Raw genomic sequence first — 20,133 nt, forward strand, 5'->3', positions numbered from 1 at the left:
GTCTCAGTTCTTTAGATTATCAGACCAGACAGCTTTGGATCATCTTAATTCCTCCGCATACTTCATTAAATTTAACTAATAACGAAATATGTCTAGGTACTGTGCCTGTTGTGTGAGGCTGCAGAGGTAATTTGACACAGTTCGCCAACGGAAGCTGCGTGTATTTCTTTTTGTGGATCAAAATTATTGATAACTTTAAAAATTATTGTACACTGTAATATAACAAAATTAACATTTTGTTGCTAAGCCTTCGTGTTTGTAAGCTTGTAATATGAATGGAAATTGAATGGCAATTGAATCTCAATGTAGACAAGTGTAATGTGCTGCGAATACACAGAAAGAAAGATCCCTTATCATTTAGCTACAATATAGCAGGTCAGCAACTGGAAGCAGTTGATTCCATAAATTATCTGGGAGTACGCATTAGGAGTGATTTAAAATGGAATGATCATATAAAGTTGATCGTCGGTAAAGCAGATGCCAGACTGAGAATCATTGGTAGAATCCTAAGGAAATGCAATCCGAAAACAAAGGAAGTACGCTTGTTTGCCCACTGCTTGAATACTGCTCAGCAGTGTGGGATCCGTACCAGATAGGGTTGATAGAAGAGATAGAGAAGATCCAACGGAGAGCAGCGCGCTTCGTTACAGGATCATTCAGTAATCGCGAAAGCGTTACTGAGATGATAGATAAACTCCAGTGGAAGACTCTGCACGAGAGACGCTCAGTAGCTTGGTACGGGCTTTTGTTGAAGTTTTGGGAACATACCTTCACCGAGGAGTCAAGCAGTATATTTCTCCTTCCTACGTATATCTCGCGAAGAGACCACTAGGATAAAATCAGAGAGATTAGATCCCACACACAGGCATACCGACAATCCTTCTTTCCACGAACAATACGAGACTGGAATAGAAGGGAGAACCGATAGAGGTACTCAAGGTACCCTCCGCCACACACCGTCAGGTGGCTTGCGGAGTATGGATGTAGATGTAGATGTAGAAGATACATGATAATTACAGTGTGATGCGTAAGATGATTAATTATTAATAACGTCCAGGGACTGGGAGCCGTTACTAAACTGGCTTCCTTGTTTTCGTATGGTGGTGTGATCATTATGTTCAGAATGTTTGCAAATAATTCTGCACACTGTAGTTCTTATGGAATCTTATCCTTTGATGTTCTAATTCCTCGTACGAGTAATAATCGTTGAAAACTGCTGGTCGACTGAGTATTAAGCAAGCAGCCGTATGTCCGATCATGTAGATTCCTGCGTGGCTTCTCCTTCGCCTTGGACGCTGTACGAGAGCTCCAGGCAGCTAGCTGTACATGACCACGGCGGCGGTGCGTCCCCTGTTTCTTCAACCGCAGCAGTGTCCGTGCTATTTAGCATTAAAAAAAATGTTAAAATGTGTGTGAGTTCTTAAGGGACCAAACTGCTGAGATCATCGTTCCCTAGACTTACACACTGAGGCGTAGCGCCGTATAGCGATCCTGCCTTGGATGCGGTTAAGTGGGAGATGTGTCTCAGAGCTGGATAGTGACAGATGGTGACGAAAGACTGGACGCGACGTAGTTAATGTATCAGCCGATAGAGGACAATATTGGGTAGGGGGACTGTGATTTTAGTTTCGATTGTGCCCACTAGAGTGCATTAAAGTAATAGAATGTTTTTCATAAACTGTTCTAGTATTTTCAGAAAGTGTTACTATGTCATTCTGTGTATATAAAATGTTATAAATGTGTTTTAGCAGTATGAATGATGCGTGAGTGTGGTTTAAGGTTAATATGAAGATAGTTGTTTAACCAGTTATATAGTAGGATTTAGAGAGGGAACATTTCGAAGAAGTATGGATATGGACAAAGGGGATTTTTGTAGAATAGATTTGTAAAGTAAGTTTATGGTAAAGGCAAAGATAATTCAGGTGTAAATAACAATAGTAAATAACTTTATGCATAAGAAAACTTCAGGATATTAGATAATTACGTCAGTAAAAAGTGCAGTCGTTAGGTTTACTATTTTGCGATTAGTTATTGATGAAAAGCACGGACTGACGCGGGAGAATGTTGTTTTGCTATTGGCTGTTGAGCAAACTGGCTAATGGTAAAGCAATATTCTTCGCGCGCCTTTCTCTGCTGGTAGAGAAGACTTACAGTATTCTAGAGAAGAGTCGGAGCCTAGCCATGAAACAATTCGGACGTGTGCAGTAGTAGTTCCGATGGAAACGATAAGTTGCCGGATCTAGCAGTGTTTCATACATCAAGTGTGGTAAAGTGACGGCATAATTATTCCGATGGGTGTGTAGAAATTTCGGAATTTTTAAGTGAATTTTGTGATGAGAAAAGACTTATATTCCGTGTGGCGTATTGAGCAGGTCGGTGGCTAAAAACTGTGACTGCATTTGGTAGCGACAGACTTAATATTTGGCGAGCATTATCAGTCAAAAACAATCAGTATTTTTGTAGCTATTACGTTTTCGGGAAATGCAATACCATAAACTTGCTAACGCGAGTGAAAGAGATTAGAGTGACTGTGTTAAGACTAGCACGGGCTTGGCAGTGATACTTGTTCACCTAAGTTTCAGAATATATTAATTGAGGACAAAATTTCCAACCTTTCATTTGTGTGAAAACTATCTCCCAAAACGTAGATTAGTGACTTCAATTGCAGCCTGGTTCACGTCGAAGCACAGTAGGTTTCGCTCGGCTTTCCTACAGATAAATGTTGATCGTGTTAGGACAGCAACCAGCCACAAATTTACTTTGAGTTCCTTTATTCAAAGGAAACCGTTACCGGTTTCGAATCGTTGCGATTCATCATCAGACGGTTTACACGCTTTCTTTCTACACAGATGGTTGCGTTGCAGATTTTTGTTGCATGTGACTTACGTGAAACGTCGGTTTCGTGTGATTGTTTCTATAACGTTCATCCAATCGATGTAAATGCATTCCCACTGCATCCTCGTTGTTGCACACGTAATAGTTTTCACCGTACACTTTAAATTTGTCACTGAGTTCATTCCAACCACGCACCACATGTTTTGGTACATACAAAGAGCTTAAAAACATATGGGTGTCACAGATGCTACGATATATCGTAACTTTTGACGATGATGTACCATGTTTGGAGAGGATCATATATTCTTTTACAAAACTGTAATGTCTTTTGCATTAGTGTAGAGAGATAGAATTTTTTAAAATATATATGTATAAATCTGTTATTGCTAATTTAATTATAAAGTTTTTTTATATATACACTCCTGGAAATTGAAATAAGAACACCGTGAATTCATTGTTCCAGGAAGGGGAAACTTTATTGACACATTCCTGGGGTCAGATACATCACATGAGCACACTGACAGAACCACAGGCACATAGACACAGGCAACAGAGCATGCACAATGTCGGCACTAGTACAGTGTATATCCACCTTTCGCAGCAATGCAGGCTGCTATTCTCCCATGGAGACGATCGTAGAGATGCTGGATGTAGTCCTGTGGAACGGCTTGCCATGCCATTTCCACCTGGCGCCTCAGTTGGACCAGCGTTCGTGCTGGACGTGCAGACCGCGTGAGACGACGCTTCATCCAGTCCCAAACATGCTCAATGGGGGACAGATCCGGAGATCTTGCTGGCCAGGGTAGTTGACTTACACCTTCTAGAGCACGTTGGGTGGCACGGGATACATGCGGACGTGCATTGTCCTGTTGGAACAGCAAGTTCCCTTGCCGGTCTAGGAATGGTAGAAGGATGGGTTCGATGACGGTTTGGATGTACCGTGCACTATTCAGTGTCCCCTCGACGATCACCAGTGGTGTACGGCCAGTGTAGGAGATCGCTCCCCACACCATGATACCGGGTGTTGGCCCTGTGTGCCTCGGTCGTATGCAGTCCTGATTGTGGCGCTCACCTGCACGGCGCCAAACACGCATACGACTATCATTGGCACCAAGGCAGAAGCGACTCTCATCGCTGAAGACGACACGTCTCCATTCGTCCCTCCATTCACGCCTGTCGCGACACCACTGGAGGCGGGCTGCACGATGTTGGGGCGTGAGCGGAAGACGGCCTAACGGTGTGCGGGACCGTAGCCCAGCTTCATGGAGACGGTTGCGAATGGTCCTCGCCGATACCCCAGGAGCAACAGTGTCCCTAATTTGCTGGGAAGTGGCGGTGCGGTCCCCTACGGCACTGCGTACGATCCTACGGTCTTGGCGTGCATCCGTGCGTCGCTGCGGTCCGGTCCCAGGTCGACGGGCACATGCACCTTCCGCCGACCACTGGCGACAACATCGATGTACTGTGGAGACCTCACGCCCCACGTGTTGAGCAATTCGGCGGTACGTCCACCCGGCCTCCCGCATGCCCACTATACGCCCTCGCTCAAAGTCCGTCAACTGCACATACGGTTCACGTCCACGCTGTTGCGGCATGCTACCAGTATTAAAGACTGCGATGGAGCTCCGTATGCCACGGCAAACTGGATGACACTGACGGCGGCGGTGCACAAATGCTGCGCAGCTAGCGCCATTCGACGGCCAACACCGCGGTTCCTGGTGTGTCCGCTGTGCCGTGCGTGTGATCATTGCTTGTACAGCCCTCTCGCAGTGTCCGGAGCAAGTATGGTGGGTCTGACACACCGGTCTCAATGTGTTCTTTTTTCCATTCCCAGGAGTGTATTTAGAGCTGTATAGGTAAAATAGTACATTATTTTATTACATTTGGCAGCATGAGAATTATAGTAACAATAAATTTTCTACTTGATCTGCAGACAGGTGTATTAATATTATTTTTTGCTTTGGAGGCTGGAAAGTAATTTTTGGAAATTTTTCAGGAAAGGGGCGTTAGCCAACTCTGTTTGTTCGTTAAGGATATAGTCTGGGGTGCTGTTTTTGTGTGTATGTATTTCTAATTCTTCTAATATATTCATAGTGGCCCCTTTTTCTGTTAGATGTAAAATCTTTAAGTTGTCCTCAATGTTACCCACTGAATGGTTTTCTTCAGCAATATGGGCTGCAAATGCTGATTTGTTCAAGTTACCAAGTCTTAGGGCATCAATATGTTCTTTATATCTAATTTCAAAACTTCTGCCTGTCTGTCCAATGTAGAATTTGGGGCATGTATCACACCTGAGTTTGTATATTCCTGATTTACGGTAGGGACTCTTGGAGGTGTTTACATCATGTATCACTTTTTGTTGTAATTTATTTTTTGTGGAAAAGCTGATTCTGATATTTTTCTTCTTTTTAAATAAGTTTGCTATTTGGTATGAAAGTGGGCCTATGTATGGGAGAGTAGCATATTTAGGTTTGGCTTCAGTGGCACACTGATTTGGCTTGAAGTGACTGCTGTGAAGTGGATCTGTGGGTTTTGTCTGCATTTTGTTGTGAAGTTTTTCTATTATTTTGGGTTTATATTCATTATTATGAGCAACTGTTTTAATTATATTGATCTCATTTTGTTGGTCTGTGTCACTCATTGGTACTTTTTTAATTTGGTGTAGCATCGTTCTGAAATATGCCATTTTTTGTTGGTGGGGGTGGCAAGATGAGTTGCTAATACTGACATCTGTGGTGGTAGGTTTTCTGTAAATACTGAATTGATGTTTATTGTTAGTATTGCAAATTTTCAGGTCAAGAAAGTTAATGCTTTTATTAGTTTCATGTTCAACTGTGAATTTAATATTTTCGTGCATTTTGCTAAGATCTGCTACTAATGTATCTATTTCATTGCTTGTACCATCAAAAAGCAGTATTGTATCATCAACATATCTTCTGTAGTATATTATTTTGTTGGAGATGTGCTGGTTGGCAGAAAAGAATTTTTGTTCTATATGGTTGATATAAATGTCAGCCAATATGCCAGCTAAGCTACTTCCCATTGCCAAACCATCATGTTGTTGGTACAGCTTGTTGTTGAAGCTAAAGTAATTATGTTCTAGAATAAGTGAAAGTATTTCTATGAGTTCACAGATCTCTGCAACACTAATTTTCTTATATTTAAGCAGATTGTTTCTTATAATGTTAATAGTCTCTTTTACAGGGATGTTCGTGTACAGGTTGACTATGTCTAGTGATGCTAATTTAGCTGTTGGTGGGATGTGGATGTCTTTAATTAAGCTTATGAGTTCATGTGTGTTATGTATGGTGTAGTTATTTTCAAATGAATAGTATTTGGTAATGAGATCTTTTAATTTACGGCTTATGAAGTATGCAGGGCTGTTTCTTGAATTAACAATCGGGCGAATGGGACAATTTTCTTTATGAACCTTTGGCTGTGCACGCAGTTTTGGTGCCGAGGGATTCATTGTTATGCAGTTATGTATTTCATATTTGTTCAGTAAAAAGTTACAGTTTTGTAGTAGCTTTCGGAATTTAGTTTGGAATCTTACTGTAGGATCCGTCTTTATTTCAGTAATATTGTTGCCATGGAAAAATTGCAAGGTTTTCTCTACATATTCCCTTTCATGCATTATGATTAAAGAATTTCCTATGTCAGCTTTTACCATGAGTGTTTTACTTTCAGACAATTTGCTATTAATATTTTTCAAATCATTAAGTTCAGTGTTTTTGCGGGTATTATTTGTTTGAAGTTGTTTCATTATCAGTTTATTTGTCTTGTATGCAACTGCATTTTTCTCACATGTGTCTAGTTTTGCTGTGTCACAAGGAAGTTTTGTGCAGGCTATGAGGTTTTTAACACTGTGATTATTGAGATTCGTTCCAATATTATGTTTCAGACCTTTTTTTAACAAAGTGAGTTCACTGATGCTAAATTGGATATCAGTTGTATTAATGACTCTATCAAACATTTTGTGTTGGCTTAGCTGTTTGTTATTATCAAACTCTGGATTGTTCATAGATTTTAAGGCTTCAATTTTCTTTTCGTGTTTGGATAGGATTATCTTTTGTTCTTTGTCTACTTTATCGTCTATGTGCAGTAGGACGTGCGAGAATTGTAAAGGTGAGAGGCTGTGTCCTAGCTGCAGATGCAAGTTGTACATGACATTGTTTAAGTGTTCTTTTTTCTTGTATTGCATTTTAATCTCTGTTTTTAACCATATATTTTCACATTTTTGCTTAGCAAATCTGGCAGCTTTAGTTTTGCAGTTAACTTTGACTTTGACATATTTTGGGACTATTTTAAGTGACATACACTCTTTGTTGAATTTAATGTTAAGAGACGTTTTCATTAGGTTAATTTTATGTTTCTTGAAAGCATGTATATTTCTCATTACGTGGCGAGGTAACCTTAATGCAATTTTGTCATATGATGACATATTGGAGACCGTGGCTGTTTACAGTTTACAGTTTTGTAAAAGAATATATGATCCTCTCCAAACATGGTACATCATCGTCAAAAGTTACGATATATCGTAGCATCTGTGACACCCATATGTTTGTAAGCTCTTTGTATGTACCAAAACATGTGGTGCGTGGTTGGAATGAAATCAGTGACAAATTTAAAGTGTACGGTGAAAACTATTACGTGTGCAACAACGAGGATGCAGTGAGAATGCATTTACATCGATTGGATGAACGTTATAGAAACAATCACTCGAAACCGACGTTTCACGTAAGTCACATGCAACAAAAATCTGCAACGCAACCATCTGTGTGTGGCGTGTTTGTAATTGTGTTTGATTTATATTTTAGGACAATTAATCTGTAAAAAACACACCAAATGTAGAAAGAAAGCGTGTAAACCGTCTGATGATGAATCGCAACGATTCGAAACCGGTAACGGTTTCCTTTGAATAAAGGAACTCAAGGTAAATTTGTGGCTGGTTGCTGTCCTAACACGATCAACATTTATCTTCAAAAACAGCCACGGTCTCCAATATGTCATCATATGACAAAATTGCATTAAGCTTACCTCGCCACGTAATGAGAAATATACATGCTTTCAAGAAACATAAAATTAACCTAATGAAAACGTCTCTTAACATTAAATTCAACAAAGAGTGTATGTCACTTAAAATAGTCCCAAAATATGTCAAAGTCAAAATTAACTGCAAAACTAAAGCTGCCAGATTTGCTAAGCAAAAATGTGAAAATATATGGTTAAAAACAGAGATTAAAATGCAATACAAGAAAAAAGAACACTTAAACAATGTCATGTACAACTTGCATCTGCAGCTAGGACACAGCCTCTCACCTTTACAATTCTCGCACGTCCTACTGCACATAGACGATAAAGTAGACAAAGAACAAAAGATAATCCTATCCAAACACGAAAAGAAAATTGAAGCCTTAAAATCTATGAACAATCCAGAGTTTGATAATTACAAACAGCTAAGCCAACACAAAATGTTTGATAGAGTCATTAATACAACTGATATCCAATTTAGCATCAGTGAACTCACTTTGTTAAAAAAAGGTCTGAAACATAATATTGGAACGAATCTCAATAATCACAGTGTTAAAAACCTCATAGCCTGCACAAAACTTGCTTGTGACACAGCAAAACTAGACACATGTGAGAAAAATGCAGTTGCATACAAGACAAATAAACTGATAATGAAACAACTTCAAACAAATAATACCCGCAAAAACACTGAACTTAATGATTTGAAAAATATTAATAGCAAATTGTCTGAAAGTAAAACACTCATGGTAAAAGCTGACAAAGGAAATTCTTTAATCATAATGCATGAAAGGGAATATGTAGAGAAAACCTTGCAATTTTTCCATAGCAACAATATTACTGAAATAAAGACGGATCCTACAGTAAGATTCCAAACTAAACTCCGAAAGCTACTACAAAACTGTAACTTTTTACTGAACAAATATGAAATACATAACTGCATAACAATGAATCCCTCGGCACCAAAACTGCGTGCACAGCCAAAGGTTCATAAAGAAAATTGTCCCATTCGCCCGATTGTTAATTCAAGAAACAGCCCTGCATACTTCATAAGCCGTAAATTAAAAGATCTCATTACCAAATACTATACATTTGAAAATAACTACACCATACATAACACACATGAACTCATAAGCTTAATTAAAGACATCCACATCCCACCAACAGCTAAATTAGCATCACTAGACATAGTCAACCTGTACACGAACATCCCTGTAAAAGAGACTATTAACATTATAAGAAACAATCTGCTTAAATATAAGAAAATTAGTGTTGCAGAGATCTGTGAACTCATAGAAATACTTTCACTTATTCTAGAACATAATTACTTTAGCTTCAACAACAAGCTGTACCAACAACATGATGGTTTGGCAATGGGAAGTAGCTTAGCTGGGATATTGGCTGACATTTATATCAACCGTATAGAACAAAAATTCTTTTCTGCCAACCAGCACATCTCAAACCAAATAATATACTACAGAAGATATGTTGATGATACAATACTGCTTTTTGATGGTACAAGCAATGAAATAGATACATTAGCAGCAGATCTTAGCAAAATGCACAAAAATATTAAATTCACAGTTGAACATGAAACTAATAAAAGCATTAACTTTCTTGACCTGAAAATTTGCAATACTAACAATAAACATCAATTCAGTATTTACAGAAAACCTACCACCACAGATGTCAGTATTAGCAACTCATCTTGCCACCCCCACCAACAAAAAATGGCATATTTCAGAACGATGCTACACCAAATTAAAAAAGTACCAATGAGTGACACAGACCAACAAAATGAGATCAATATAATTAAAACAGTTGCTCATAATAATGAATATAAACCCAAAATAATAGAAAAACTTCACAACAAAATGCAGACAAAACCCACAGATCCACTTCACAGCAGTCACTTCAAGCCAAATCAGTGTGCCACTGAAGCCAAACCTAAATATGCTACTCTCCCATACATAGGCCCACTTTCATACCAAATAGCAAACTTATTTAAAAAGAAGAAAAATATCAGAATCAGCTTTTCCACAAAAAATAAATTACAACAAAAAGTGATACATGATGTAAACACCTCCAAGAGTCCCTACCGTAAATCAGGAATATACAAACTCAGGTGTGATACATGCCCCAAATTCTACATTGGACAGACAGGCAGAAGTTTTGAAATTAGATATAAAGAACATATTGATGCCCTAAGACTTGGTAACTTGAACAAATCAGCATTTGCAGCCCATATTGCTGAAGAAAACCATTCAGTGGGTAACATTGAGGACAACTTAAAGATTTTACATCTAACAGAAAAAGGGGCCACTATGAATATATTAGAAGAATTAGAAATACATACACACAAAAACAGCACCCCAGACTATATCCTTAACGAACAAACAGAGTTGGCTAACGCCCCTTTCCTGAAAAATTTCCAAAAATTACTTTCCAGCCTCCAAAGCAAAAAATAATATTAATACACCTGTCTGCAGATCAAGTAGAAAATTTATTGTGACTATAATTCTCATGCTGCCAAATGTAATAAAATAATGTACTATTTTACCTATAAAGCTCTAAATATATATAAAAAACTTTATAATTAAATTAGCAATAACAGATTTATACATATATATTAAAAAAAATTCTATCTCTCTACACTAATGTAAAAGACATTACAGTTTTGTAAAAGAATATATGATCCTCTCCAAACATGGTACATCATCATCAAAAGTTACGATATATCGTAGCATCTGTGACACCCATATGTTTGTAAGCTCTTTGTATGTACCAAAACATGTGGTGCGTGGTTGGAATGAAATCAGTGACAAATTTAAAGTGTACGGTGAAAACTATTACGTGTGCAACAACGAGGATGCAGTGGGAATGCATTTACATCGATTGGATGAACGTTATAGAAACAATCACTCGAAACCGACGTTTCACGTAAGTCACATGCAACAAAAATCTGCAACGCAACCATCTGTGTGTGGCGTGTTTGTAATTGTGTTTGATTTATATTTTAGGACAATTAATCTGTAAAAAACACACCAAATGTAGAAAGAAAGCGTGTAAACCGTCTGATGATGAATCGCAACGATTCGAAACCGGTAACGGTTTCCTTTGAATAAAGGAACTCAAGGTAAATTTGTGGCTGGTTGCTGTCCTAACACGATCAACATTTGTCTTCAAAAACAGCCACGGTCTCCAATATGTCATCATATGACAAAATTGCATTTCCTACAGATGATCTGCTGAGACAATGTTCACAGGTAGGTGCAGGTACGTCGTAAATGGACGGAAGGAACCGCGCCGCCACTACACTACTTAAATTAACATACGCTAAGAACAACACACACACACACACACACACACACACACACACACACACCCATGCTGAGAGAGGACTCGAACCTGGCGGCGGGAGGGGCCGCGCCGTTAGTGAATGGCGCCTGAAATACGCGGCCACTCCGCGCGGCCTATACAGGGTGTAAATTTTAAGTTGACAAAGCAGAATAACTCGAAAAATAAGCTGCACAAAAAAATGTGTAGAATCCAACGTTGATTATTTTCGAGGGGGACATCTGCTGGTGCTAAAATTAGCACGCCACTCCAGACACCTGGGGGGTGGGGCGGGTGGCAACTCGAAAATTTCAAATGGAAACCCTCATTTTTTATTGCAGAATCAGATTCTGCATAAAAAAACTACGTACATTTTGCATAAACATTTGTTTTGATTCTTGGTAGTTGGCGCTGTAATTCAAGAAAATCTATGTTCTCATTTTTACGTGAAAATGGTAACGATAAATAAAAAATACTTATTTACTTCGTAAATTTTGATTCGCTAAAACTAAAACTCTCTCTCTCTCTCTCAATAGGGTGGGGTTTGAGAGAGAGGAATTAGAATGAAGGTTCGAATGTGTGTGCTTACACACTGTTTAACCTAAATGGTCCTAAGGACAAACACACACACACACACCCATGCCCCATGCCCGAGGGAGGACTCGAACCTCCCTCGGGACCAGACGCACATACCATGACTGCAGCGCCTTAGACCGCTCGGCGAGGAATTTGAATTTTACAAATGTTGACCCATTTGACCAATGTTGTTTTGGTCAACATTTGTCTTGCACAAACTTTATGAAACCCAAGTCTGTTGTGGATGATTTCGTAGGCCAAGTCGTCAATAGTTAATGCTCTGTCCAAGAGAATCATTTCATGTAACGCTCAATGGGTTCTTGATTTGTGGCGGTAAACGGTCGTCCGGCTCCATCATCGTGCGACCATTTCAGAATTTTTCTATCCATTCGTAGACACTCTGCTGTGGCGAAACACTGTTCCCGTACTGCACTGAAAGTCTTTGAAGAATTTCGGCCCCTGATACGCCTTCCGACCACAAAAAACGGATCGCTGAACGTTGCTCTTCTTTGGTGCAGACATACAGCGGAGCAGCCATGATAAACAGCGCGACAGCGATAGCGAAAGTAACCTAGCAGCTTGAAAATTGCATAGATATAACAACAAATAAATAAAGCATGCGTCCTGAACGTAAAACGACGGTACTACCAAAATAAACAAAAATATAATTAAATTGCCGATAACAACTGACTTACCCTCCTAAGTCCACAATTTTGTACATCTGACCTACGACCCTTCATGACAACGGGAATGGCCTGGGTTTTTTCCTGTTGCTACTTATCCTTCGTTGCTCCAGCGACTACGATACACGGCACCTAGGAGGGTAGCAAGCTCTTTCACATAACCTTCGTAGAAGGGAGCGGTTGAGAATGAGACATATCGATCCCAGCCGCGGTATGGTACATTTCTTAACCGGGCACGGACCTTATCCCACGCACTTAAACCGCGTGAGTCTGAGGCAGACACCTACTTGCACATACGGGGAAGAAGGTTCCCCAGAACACACTGTCTTTTTCTGCGGGCAATACACGAACAATTGATATACACTAGACTTAGATTACACAGATACAGACATAGATATAACACAGCAATAAGAGACGAAGAACAATGGGCACAATTAAACGCACTGACAAACAGTATTTCAAAAACAACACATGAAGAGTATATGCGGACACGACATCACAGGCATGCCTATGTGCAGCGTAACAGCAATCTCCAGAGGATGGACAGCGATACCCACAGTGACAACGAAAATAGTGGCAATGAGGAGGAACAGCAGGAGTAAGCTGAGATGTGACAGTAAATAAGCAAATTGCTGGCAATCTAGCCAAAAAAACACCAAATGCTGTACATAGATGCGCACCTAATGTAGTTAATACATAGGAATAGTAACAAATAGGATAAGAAACATTATTTCTCTACTAATAACCATTTGTGTGTGTCTGTGTGACTGGCGGTCAACGGCTCGATGAAACCATTCCGAGGTATCCACCGTCAATCACACTCGGTGATGGTACTGACACATCTCTCATCTATCCTATCTTCTTTTTATATTCTTCTTAAAAACAACAAAATTTTATTTATATTTCAACCTCAAATTATTGTTATTTTGAATCATTCTTTGTAAATGTTGTAGATAAAACAAAAGGAAAGAAAACTGTAAAAAGATGAAAAACTAAAATTGTAAGATGTACGACCTGTTTTAAACATCAGGTAACAGGTCCATAATATGGCAATAAGTAAAAAAAAAAAAAAATAACCTTCGTACAAAAAATTTACAGGCATCTCACCTGGTGTTGAAGGCTATCATCCGTTATTAAGCGACTGTGAATGATTTTTTATTCCGCGATCGGTTATTTCAATACTTGCCATTTCGACGTTCGTAAGATGATTTAAAGGATGGACGGTGTTACAGTTTCCCGCGGTGAAACAGTTCTGGCAGAACAAACTCAGTATTAACACTTTGCGAGAAATGCCGAGCAAACTTAGTTCTCGATGTTCGGGTCGGCGCTGAATCTACGTGGTTGTCTTGTCTACGTTCGTAATCTCCGCTGTGCAGTATTGTGTGTAATGGACCTGTTGTGCCATAAACAAAGTGGTAGCCGTAAATTTAGTTGAATTCTCTAGTTTATTAAATCAAGAGGTTCACATGAACTACTGATAAACATGTCACCATAAGCACCACTACAGCGCAATTCTACGACATAAATGCATTTATCAAAAATTACGCCTGCACTCTTTGACGTCCAAACATTTCTCCCTCTGGCTTGTTCGTGCCAAGCATGACACATTTAGTCCAGAGTAATTAATGGGTTTCTAATTTAACTTCGTTACGCTTGTGACGTATGAAAGACCATATTTATGAAAAATACAAAACGTATGTTGAAGATTATCACGTAGTAATTCTACGTGTATGTAATGATCAATAAGTATTTCAATACGACTTATATTTCCTGTGTTTAACAGTACAGCTAACATGAACTTAATAGCTGTTTCGAAACTTTCAAAGACAAAATTCAGTTTTTATGTTTTCTTTTCTCTGAAAGTGACTTTTTAAGTTTTGTACGTTGTTTTAGTGTTTCTAAGTTTTACATATTGCGTTAGTGTTGCTTGACTGTTGTAAAAATTCAGATAGTATTCCAGGATCAACTTTTGTGAAAATTAGGTGTGTTTTGGAATTCCGATTTTGGACACAATTTAAATATTTTGAAGCTTGAATAAAAGCTCAACCCAACATGTCTGACAAGATTTAAAGTGCTTTGCGAATACTCTGTCTTCTAAGAATCCTGATGGATAAATTTTCAAAATGAATTGTTTTTCATAAATATGCGGATTTTAAAGCTAAATGTTCCATTAAATTACTTATCAGTTTGTATTCTGTAACAGCTTAGGTGACTTTTCGGTTCCTTACGAATGTTGCGTTAATTATCAAAGTAGAATAACTGATATTTATATTTAAATTGCTTCTCACTCTATTAATTTGAGATGTTTACGGACTGGAAACACCATCGTGTAGGCTTCCGCGAAACATGTTTGTAATTACGGTTCGTTGAAAAACCTTTGTCCGCAGCTCGTGGTCGTGCGGTAGCGTTCTCGCTTCCCGCGCCCGAGTTCCCGGGTTCTATTCCCGGCGGGGTCAGGGATTTTCTCTGCCTCGTGATGACTGGGTGTTGTGTGATGTCCTTAGGTTAGTTAGGTTTAAGTAGTTCTAAGTTCTATGGGACTGATGACCATAGATGTCCCATAGTGCTCAGAGCCATTTGAACCATTTGAAAAACCTTTCTTTTCCTTATAAAATGGGACTGTAAGTATAACGCTACAATATTGCTCATTTATAGGCGTCGGAGATAGTATTTCTGATGTTTATTATTTAATTTAAGTCTTATACCTGCTGAATAACTGAGCTTGCAAATTTTAGTGACGAACCAGTTCGTCAGCAACAGGCGTTATACTCTTCGATACATGACGAGATTCAGTTTCGAAACACCAGATAAACAGTCTGAAGCGCTATAATATGCTTATGCAACAATGTCTGACATTACTATTTAATGATCAAGAGTCATATTCTACCTATCATCCAGAACAGAGGCATATTCAATGAGAAGCCGCCTTCTTACGTGTACTGATGTAGAGTACGGGAGGCAACAATGCTTTTTGTCTAAATCGAGTGGATAGCGTCTGAGTTATTTGATATCTAAAGAAAAGTTTGGAATGAGAATGTAGTCAAACAGGGTATGAAACATAGCAAAGATAATTTTTGTTTAATAGGAACATAGAGCCACTTCCAAATGAAACTTATTTTTTTAAATTTTTCCTTTCTAGGAAATCATCGAAGCAAATGGCATAGGTAAAGTGATCAGGAATTTTATGTCAGCTTAGGAAGTCAAGGCGCTATATCACAAGTGTAAACTATATGCCGCAAAAAAACGCTGTACTTTGCTTCCAAAAATTTTATGTAACCATTGTAGTATGATTGAGTGATAACCTGAGTTCTGTGGGCAGTTTAATACACATGCAAGGTCTATTTTTAATTTAATATTATCCATATTAAGGATGTGAGGTAGAAATTGTTATATATTAAGGGTAATAATTGGTAGCATTTTCTGTCTTACACATGATTCAACAACACTTTGAATTTCGTTTCGTTTCCTTCATGCTAACACCTCATGAGCTAAGTTCCACAACCTGATGATGAGAGCGTTGTCTCTCGAAACGCTTTGGTGACTTGTGTGTAGAACGGAAAACTGCTGAATACTACCAATTATTACTTATGTGCATTGTCTACTGAAGTTGTAACGAGTAGAGAGAAATGAAGACTTGGTTAGGGATAAAGTAATTAAGGAGCAGAGTATTAAAGTTTAAGTTAAATTCGTCCACAAACAGTTTTGAAAGAAGAAGAAAAAGCAATGAAAAAGAGTAGAGATTTGAATATCCATTAAACTAAAATAATTAAATGTGCAGTAGCTAATTTCAGTTAATGCGGTTGCGAGAAAGTTCGCAAGCAGACCCACTGTTAGTTGAGACATTACTTAAATTGAAGCGTTCTACCAGCAGAATCCTTTTCAGTAACCAAATTTTAGTTTTCTTTATTCAGTCAGACTATATTACATTCAGGTTCTCGGAGTTTGACGCAAATAGTTTTGTGTGAAGGAGAAAGTGAAGTGAATGGTCACTGGTTTATCGTTTCGAAACCAAAAGAAATAGCGTGTAGTTCTATTGTTGCCAGTCGGCTCAATATTTACTTTGCACAAACGCAAGTGAATATCTGTGATACTCTTCTTGGACTCGCAACGGGTTTATCAAGTCAATATTTGGGATGCCAGCCTGGTGATCATCTTCAGATGAGACGCTCCTATTGCTGAATCTCATCGAACTGATGCTACTCGTCTTTTTCTCTACTCCAAGGTGTACAGTGGGCTGTTTCAGACCAGGCCCATTCTAGAGTCGCAGTTATTTTCAGCCAAATATTAGGTGAAGAGTTAGTGGGAGTATGCACAAAGTGCCGTAAGTGCTACTCCCATTGCAACTGATGGTTTATTGGTAGCCATTTATCACTCGTTCTGGTAACTTATTTATGGAGGACTTTGATGATAGAGCACTGAGAGCAGATCCTTAAAACCAACGTGTTTATGGAAATATATTGACGACATCTAGTAACACTACAACCTGATAAACAAAGTAAGAGCCTACGGAATATCAGACCAGCTGTGTGGCTGGATTGAAGAGTTTTTAGCAAACAGAACACAGCATGTTGTTATCAATGGAGAGACGTCTACAGACGTTAAAGTAACCTCTGGCGTGCCACAGGGGAGTGTTATGGGACCATTGCTTTTCACAATATATATAAATGACCTAGTAGATAGTGTCGGAAGTTCCATGCGGCTTTTCGCGGATGATGCTGTAGTATACAGAGAAGTTGCAGCATTAGAAAATTGTAGCGAAATGCAGGAAGATCTGCAGCGGGTAGGCACTTGGTGCAGGGAGTGGCAACTGACCCTTAACATAGACAAATGTAATGTATTGCGAATACATAGAAAGCAGGATCCTTTATTGTATGATTATATGATAGCGGAACAAACACTGGTAGCAGTTACTTCTGTAAAATATCTGGGAGTATGCGTGCGGAACGATTTGAAGTGGAATGATCATATAAAATTAATTGTTGGTAAGGCGGGTACCAGGTTGAGATTCATTGGGAGAGTGCTTAGAAAATGTAGTCCATCAACAAAGGAGGTGGCTTACAAAACACTCGTTCGACCTATACTTGAGTATTGCTCATCAGTGTGGGATCTGTACCAGATCGGCCTGACGGAGGAGATAGAGAAGATCCAAAGAAGAGCGGCGCGTTTCGTCACAGGGTTATTTGGTAACCGTGATAGCGTTACGGAGATGTTTAATAAACTCAAGTGGCAGACTCTGCAAGAGAGGCGCTCTGCATCGCTGTGTAGCTTGCTGTCCAGGTTTCGAGAGGGTGCGTTTCTGGATGAGGTATCGAATATATTGCTTCCTCCTACTTATACCTCCCGAGGAGATCACGAATGTAAAATTAGAGAGATTCTAGCGCGCACGGAGGCTTTCCGGCAGTCGTTCTTCCCGCGAACCATACGCGACTGGAACAGGAAAGGGAGGTAATGACAGTGGCACGTAAAGTGCCCTCCGCCACACACCGGTGGGTGGCTTGCGGAGTATAAATGTAGATGTAGATGTAGAACACAGTAAGTCACACTTCTGCGCAGTTTTTTTTTGTTGAATTTCTCAATGTTGTTCTATAATAACGAAGTTTACTGTTTTCTTGTCAATGATAATCGAATATAATATTATGAAATAACTTTTGTGTAAATTATAGTAAATTTTATTTTATGATTCAGGTATATATTCACTTTGGTATATTTGGTGATTTCCTGCGTCGATCTTGGCTTTCGTACTTTTTGCGTTGCCTTATTAAATTGATGCTAATAGTGACTTCATTTATATTTGATTATTATGCTTTTTGTTAATGAATCTTGATTATTTGGGCCGGCCAGAGTGGCCGAGCGGTTCTAGGCGCTACAGTCGGGAACCGCGCGACCGCTACGGTCGCAGGTTCGAATCCTGCCTCGGGCATGGTTGTGTGTGGTGTCCTTAGGTTAGTTAGGTTTAAGTAGATCTAAGTGCTAGGGGACTAATGACCTCAGACGTTAAGTCCCATTGTGCTCAGAGCCATTTGAACCATTTTTTGATTATTTGAACATAAGTGGTTTGTTAAACATAGTCACAGTGAACATTATTATGATGTCACACTTCTAAAACATTGCAGCATCAAGTGATGCAATAAATCAGTCAATTTTTATTTCAGGTGATTCCATGGAGATGAATGTAATAATAACTATCAAAAATTTGTAATAGATTGCAAAACGCAACTGAGATCTCGTGCGTTTAGTGGCAATTGTCGCCAACGTATGTATCATAAATTTTTACTTACGTTAAGTTAAAATTCAATCCAACACAGTATTAAGACTGTTGAGGACATTAGGACTGGCGATCGTGTTATGTCACTATACAATTAGGCTTTCACCAAATCTTGGTTTCATAATTAGTAGCAAATTCGACTTACTAAACAAAACGGACCTTAATAATTACGTATGTGTACATCCCATTGTTCTTAGGGCAACAGATTTCTGTGTCAAAGTAACGATCAGCTCTACACTTCTCTACATTCTTTCGGTGTGTGGTTGTGTTGTTTGGGAGAGGAGACCAGACAGCGAGGTCATCGGTCTCGTCGGATTAGGGAACCATTCCGGCTTTTGCCTGGAGCGATTTAGGTAAATCACGGGAAACCTAAATCAGGTTGGGCCGGTTGTGGGTTTGAACCGCCGTCCTCCCGAATCCGAGTCCACTGCGTCACCTCGCTCGGTTTCGGTGTGTGTATTGCGGCACTGATGCCTTGTCGGATAATTAGGCGCATATAGTCGCGAATACCGAACGGTGTAGGGAGGTTACGATCTTTTTACTTACAAGGGAACCTCCCCATCGCACCCCCCTCAGATTTAGTTATAAGTTGGCACAGTGGATACGCCTTGAAAAACCGAACACAGATCAATCGGGAAAACAGGAAGAAGTTGTGTGGAACTATGAAAAAAATAAGCAAAATATACAAACTGAGTAGTCCACACGAAATAATCAACATCACGGACATTTCGAAACAAGGAGCGCCGTGGTCCCGTGGTTAGCGTGTGCTGCTGCGGAACAAAAGGTTCTTGGTTCAAGTCTCCCCTCAATCGAAAATTTTTTCTTTATTTTAGCAAAGTTATGATCTATCCATACGTTCATTGACGTCTCTGTTCACTGTAATAAGTTTAGTGTCTGTGTTTTGCGACCGCACCGCAAAACCGTGCGATTAGTAGACGCAAGGACGTGCCTCTCCAATGGGAACCGAAAACTTTTGATCGCGAGGTCATAGGTCAACCGATTCCTCCACGGGAAAACACGTCTGATATATTCTATACGACACTGGTGACGGCATGTGCGTCACATGACAGGAATATGTTGTCGACCCACCTAACTTGTACACTTGGCGAATGGGTAAAAAGATTCTTGTAAGTTGCCCGATTTAGGTTTTCTTGTGGATGTGATAATTACTCCCAAAAAAGTGATGAAAACATAAGAGTTTGTCACATAAACTGCAACAAATGAATCCAAAAGTCTCACACTCGCACACTTTTCCCTGTGCTCTGTCAAAACATATGCTTTTTACGTTTTCAAATTTTTTCGTGTGTAGACCGTCAAATCCTGCGTATGTCCAAGCAAATCTGAACATATCCTGGAATTTTGGAGAGCGAAGTTAATTGTGTGTGAGTGCCTCAACTTTGATAATTGTCT

The sequence above is a fragment of the Schistocerca piceifrons genome, chromosome 5 (genome assembly GCF_021461385.2).
Source record: "Schistocerca piceifrons isolate TAMUIC-IGC-003096 chromosome 5, iqSchPice1.1, whole genome shotgun sequence".
Lineage (NCBI taxonomy): Eukaryota > Metazoa > Arthropoda > Insecta > Orthoptera > Acrididae > Schistocerca > Schistocerca piceifrons.